Raw genomic sequence first — 6,797 nt, 5'->3', positions numbered from 1 at the left:
GGCTGCGGGCCGGGGAGGCGTTGGGCGGCGGCGCGGGCCTCGGGGGCCGGCCACGGGCCTCCCGGGCCTGGCGGCGGGGATGTGGTCCGGTGCCACGTGGCGGCGCGGGAGTGGCGGCGGAGAAATGTCCGGCCGGGTCGGACGTGTCCGGCTCGGCGCGGAGATGTTTTTTTTTTTTGAACTAGGGTTTGGACGGGGAAGACGAGATCCGAAATGGAGGGGGGTATATATAGGCATAAGTGGAGCTAGGAGAGTCCAAATGAGGTGCGGTTTTCGCCCACACGATCGTGATCGAACGCTCTAGGACATGGAGCAGAGTTTGGTGGGTTTTGGGCCAAATTTGGGGGGTGTTGGGCTGCAACACACACGAGGCCTTTTCGGTCCCTCGGTTAACCGTTGGGGTATCAAACGAAGTCCAAATGACCCGAAACTTGACAGGCGGTCTACCGGTAGTAAACCAAGGCCGCTTGGCAAGACTCGGTCCAATCCGGAAGTGTTTAAACCCCACACAAGAAAGAAAGGTAGAAATGACCACCGGAGGAGAACGAAGCGCCGGAATGCAAAACGGACAACGGGGAAAAAGATCGAATGCATGAGATGAACATGTATGCAAATGCAATGCACGTGATGACATGATAAGAGATGCACGAAAAAGAAAAACAACACACGGAGACAAAGACCCAAACCCGAGAAATAAATATAACTTAGCGCCAGGGACGGCAAGAGTTGGATACAAATATGGAAAGTTACATCTGGGGCGTTACAACACTCCACCACTACGAAAAGATCTCGTCCCGAGATCTAGGACTGAAAGAACTCCGGGTACTCGGAACGGAGGTGATCCTCGCGTTCCCAGGTAGCTTCACGGTCGGAATGGTGTGACCACTTGACTTTGAGAAATATGATTGACTTGTTGCGAGTCTTGCGTTCAGTCTCTTCGAGAATAGCAACTGGGTGCTCACGATAGGAGAGATCTTCTTGGAGCTCAATGTCCTCGAAGTTGACGGTGCGGTCAGGAGTCTTGAAGCACTTTCGAAGCTGAGAGACATGGAACACGTCATGAACATTTGCAAAGTTTGAAGGAAGCTCGAGTTGGTAGGCGAGGTCGCCTCTCTTGCTGACAATCTTGAAAGGTCCCACGTATCTAGGGGCAAGCTTCCCTTTGATACCGAAGCGACGAGTACCTTTCATGGGAGAGACGCGGAGGTAAACATGATCTCCAATCTCGAAAACCAGATCACGATGCTTACTATCATAGTAGCTCTTCTGGCGGGACTGGGCTGCTTTGAGGTTATCACGAATGACTTTGCACATTTCTTCTGCTTCTGTGATTAAGTCATTACCCAGCAGCTGACGTTCACCGGTTTCGGACCAGTTGAGAGGGGTACGGCACTTCCTGCCATATAGAATTTCGAAGGGGGCCTTGCCCGAACTTTCTTGAAAGCTGTTGTTGTATGAGAATTCAGCATAAGGAAGACAATCCTCCCACTTCATGCCGAAGGAGATCACACAAGCCCTGAGCATATCTTCAAGAATTTGGTTGACACGCTCGACTTGACCGCTTGTTTGAGGATGGAAAGCTGTGCTGAAGCGGATGTTGGTGCCCATAGCCTTCTGAAAAGAATCCCAAAACTTGGAGGTAAAGATGCTGCCACGGTCTGAAGATATCACTTGAGGAATACCGTGCAGAGAGACAATGCGAGAGGTATAGAGTTCCGCCAATTGAGCTGCAGTGATTGACTCTCTGATAGGCAGAAAATGAGCCACTTTGGTGAGCTTGTCGATGACGACGAATATAGCATCATTGCCACGCTTGGACTTTGGAAACCCAGTCACGAAGTCCATTTCAATGTGGTCAAATTTCCATTCTGGAATGGCAATAGGTTGGAGGAGACCAGCTGGCCTTTGGTGTTCTGCCTTCACTCTTCTGCAGACATCACATTCGTTCACGAATTGAGCGATCTCGCGCTTCATTCGAGTCCACCAATAAGCTTGCTTGAGGTCCTGATACATCTTCGTACTACCAGGGTGGATGGAGAGGAGAGAGTTGTGAGCCTCGTTCATGATCACCTTACGAAGTTCACCTTTGGGCACAACAATTCGATCCTCGAAGAAGAGAGTGTCCTTATCATCAAGTCGGTAGCACTTGTACTTGGACTGACTCTTTGCAATACCAATCTTCACCTTCTTCACCATGGCATCCAGAAGTTGGGCTTGGCGAATCTGGTCTTCTAAGGTAGGAGAGACTTGAAGGTTGGCGAGGAAACCTTGAGGAACAACTTGCAGATTCAGTTTGCGGAAAGCTTCACAAAGCTCGGGTTGATAAGGCTTGAGAATCAGACTGTTGCAATATGCTTTTCTGCTCAAAGCGTCAGCAATCACATTAGCCTTGCCTGGAGTATACTCGATACTCGGATTGTACTCTTGAATCATTTCGACCCATCGAGTCTGCCTGAGGTTGAGATTAGGCTGAGTGAAGATGTACTTGAGACTCTTGTGATCAGTGAAAATATCCACTTTCCTTCCCAATAGAAGATGTCTCCAAGTCAACAAAGCGTGCACAACTGCCGCCAACTCGAGATCATGAGTGGGGTAGTTCTTCTCATTAGGTTTCAACTGGCGAGAGGTATAAGCAACAACTTTCTTCTCTTGCATCAGTACGGCACCGAGACCTTGGAGAGAGGCATCACAAAAGACCTCGTACGGCTTGGTTTCATCAGGCGGAGTCAGAACTGGAGCAGTGACCAATTTCTCTTTCAAAGTGTTGAAAGCAATATCACACTCCGGAGACCAAACGTACTTGACGTGCTTCTGAAGAAGATTTGAGAGAGGCTTGGCGATCTTAGAAAAGTTTTCAACGAATCTTCTGCAATAGCTTGCGAGACCGAGAAAACTGCGGAGTTGCTTCACGTTCTGAGGAGGTTCCCAATTCACAATTGCGGACACCTTCTCAGGATTCACGGAAATGCCCTTGGCGGAGATGATATGACCAAGATAAAGAACCTCATCGAGCCAAAATTCACACTTGGAGAACTTGGCGTAGAACTGATGTTCTCTGAGCTTGTCAAGAACCAAACGCAAGTGCTTGGCATGATCTTCCTTGTTCTTCGAGAAAACCAGAATGTCGTCGAGATAGACCAAAACGAATTCATTGGTGTAGGGGTTGAAGATGAAGTTCATCATGCGAGAGAACGTCGGAGGAGCGTTGGCGAGGCCAAAAGACATGACGGTGTATTCATATGAACCAAAGCTTGTTCTGAACGCCGTCTTGGGAATATCTTGCTCACGAATACGAATCTGATGATAACCCATACGGAGATCAAGCTTGGAGAATACTTGAGCACCCTTGAGTTGTTCGAACAGCTCATTGATGTTGGGAAGGGGGTATTTGTTCTTGATGGTCTTCTTGTTTACTGGACGGTAATCAACACAAAGTCGACTCGATCCATCCTTCTTCTTCACAAAAAGAACACCACAACCCCACGGAGAAGTACTAGGCCGAATGAGACCCAATCTTTCTTGCTCATCGAGTTGTTTCTTCAACTCCTTCAACTCTTCGGGGCCGAGCTTGTAAGGACGTTTGCACACAGGTTCCGTACCGGGCTCAAGTTCAATAACAAATTCAACTGGCCGGTGCGGAGGCATCCCTGGAAGCTCTTCTGGAAAGACGTCTTGATATTCGCAAACGACAGGAATTTGCGAAATAGCATCCAATTCACCCTTCTCATTGAGAGAAAACAACCGGATGGAATTATCCCGAGCGGCAAAGACAATGACATCCTCAGACGAATGAGTCAATTGAATCTGCCTGGCAGCACAGTCAAGATGTGCCTTGTACTTAGAAAGCCAATCCATTCCTAGAATAAGATCAATATCGGAATTGCCAAGAACCACCGGAGAAGAGAGAAACTTGCAGTCGCTCAAAGTGATTGTAACATCCGGAACACACACTCGAGATGTCAAGAGGCTGGCCGGAGAGTCAATAGACAACGGTCTCGGCAACATTTGAGTAACAAAATCATGCTTGGAAGCAAAAGGTCTCGAGATGAAACAATGCGATGCAGCAGTGTCAAAAAGAACTTTTGCAGGAATATCATTAACAAGAAGGTTACCCATGATCACATCTGAAGAATCCTCTGCCTGAGCTGCATTCACCATATTGACCTTGGCGTGCTTGGGATTGTGCTTGACCACAGCTGTACTTGCCGATCTGACAGGAGGAGGAGGAGGAAGACGCCTCTGGTTGGTACACTTGTTGGCATAGTGACCCTTCTGTTGGCACTTGTTGCACGTGACCTCTGAAAGCGGACGGTGATACGGAGCACTCGATCTTGGAGCTTGAGACGAAGCCTTGTTCTGAAAGTCTGGGTTGGGTGGGTGGGAGAAACCACTGCCACCTTTGCTCTTCTGCTGATACGGCTGACGGAACGGAGGAGGAGGAAGCCAATACTTCTGCTGCTTGACCACTTGAGTAGAGGAAGAAGGAGTAACATCTCTGGCACGCTTCCTGGAAGCATCACATCTCATCTGAGCAGCCTCTTGCTTCAGTGCCATGTTGTAGAACTCATCGTATCTCAACGGCTCAAAGAGGACAAGAGCGAGCTGAATTTCCTCACGAAGACCACCCCTGAACTGATAGATCATGCTTTTCTCATCAGGAACATCCTGCTTGGCAAAACGGGCGAGCTTCTGGAACAACTTGTTGTAGTCATAGACAGATAAAGAGCCTTGCTTCAGATTGCGGAATTCCTGACGCTTACTCTCAACCACACTTTGAGGGATGTGATGAGCGCGGAAATCTTGACGGAAATCGTCCCAAGTGATAACACGTCCACCTCTGGAATCCTTGTACTGCTGGAACCACTCTGCAGCCTGATCTTTGAGCTGGAAAGAAGCGAACTTGACGAAATCTTCAGGCCTGACGTTGCTACATTCAAAATGCTTGCCCAGATCCACTAGCCAATCGTCAGCATCGGTAGCCTCAACACAACCGCTGAACGTCTTTGGGCCATTTGCGAGGAACTGGTTCAGAGTAGCAAAGTGGTGCTGATTGTGGCCTTGATTCCCTTGACTGCCTTGATTGCGCTCTTGAAGGATTTGCATGATCAACTGTGTGTTTGCATTAGTAGCGGCCATCACAGCTTGCCATGCTTCCGGAGGAGGCGGAGGTGGAGGCGGATTAGGATTCGGAGTCGTGCGCGTTGGAGGAGCCATCCTGAAGAGGTTGACCACCATTAGCACATAGATAGACAACAATATAGAAGCTGAATCCAACGGAATGAAAATTGCAACATATAGTCTTCACATCCGAACAAAATGAACGAATGCATCCTCTTCAAATGATCACATATCCACAAATTGAGAAGCCACGAAGAATTAAGGTAGAGAAATAAATCAACAAGGTACGGATCAAGAGCGAATAATCGGTAAGAAATCCCAATCTCAAACCAATATCCGTGGAAGAAGAACTAGAGCTACTAGAATTCCCACCTATGAAACTCCCGAACCTTTCCGGTTATGCAATCAGGTGTTGGGGATACAGGGGAAGCACAATATCTCACCCAAACTAGCAAATCCTACATCCAGCTGTATCCATCCTTCAACACATAACCAGGAAAACTTCGGAAACCATCTACCTCAACCTTCGAAAAGCATCCGTTATACAAGTTATGGCGATACTCCCGAACTCCCGCCCCAGTACTGGGTGGCGTCGAGGTTATCTCACCAACGAACTGCATAAAAGAGATTTTCGATGTCGGCGAACATATCTCAAGTATACCAGAATTGCAACGATAAAATTGTGACGACAACACCTCGGAGCTCAACTCCCCGGGACACTGCCACAACCCCTAAAGACAGGAGGCACCAAGAACAATGTTCTCGTCACAAAACCATCGGAACAAAACCAAGATACTCGCGTGATCCTAAAAAAAAAAAAATTTAGTGAAATTTTAGAAGAGAAGAGTCAAAACTCTACGCCAGGATGCCTTACCAGAGCGATGAGGAGACTGGGAAGTAAAAAGAATTCCTAAGCTCTCCGATATATAATTACTAAGGACTCAAAACATTTTTCTAGACACAACTCGGCTGCTAAAAACGATCAAGCAATGGGGCTCCTAAGGTCGGGGATGGCTCTGATTACCAACTTATAACGCCCTCGATGCGGCTATAGCTCCCACGTGTCGAGGCACGACTTAGAGGCATAACCGCATTGAAAGCAATGTCGCAAGTCAGGCAATCATTACAACATCCCATGTAATATATAATAAAAGGGGGGAGATAACATAGTTGGCTTACACTCGCCACGTCACATCAGAGTACATAAATAACATCCATCAAACAAATCACTCATGGCCCGACTACGGTGCCAAAATAGAAAAGACCCCCAACATGCGACAAGGTCCTGAATCGATAACCCCAACTAGGCACCACTACTGATCATCTGGAAAGGACACGTAGTAACGCTGAGAGTCCTCGTCGAACTCCCACCTGAGCTCGTAATCGTCAACTGGAGCAGAATCACCTGGACCTGCATCTGGAGTTGTAGTATCTGTGAGCCATAGGGACTCAGCAATCTCACACCCACGCGATCAAGACTATTTAAGCTCATAGGAATGGATAAGGCAGATATATGTGGAGCTGCAGCAAGCGACTAGCATATGTGGTGGCTAACTTATACGCAAAGGAGAGCGAGAAGAGAAGGCGAAGCACGAGCGAGAAGCTAAAGGAACATCCTGCGCAAGCATAACTCCAACACCGTGTCCACTTCCCGGACTCCGCCGAGAAGGGGCCATCAC

Source organism: Triticum aestivum, chromosome 3A, assembly GCF_018294505.1.
Source record: "Triticum aestivum cultivar Chinese Spring chromosome 3A, IWGSC CS RefSeq v2.1, whole genome shotgun sequence".
Classification (NCBI taxonomy): domain Eukaryota; kingdom Viridiplantae; phylum Streptophyta; class Magnoliopsida; order Poales; family Poaceae; genus Triticum; species Triticum aestivum.
This window is presented reverse-complemented; position numbering follows the sequence as displayed.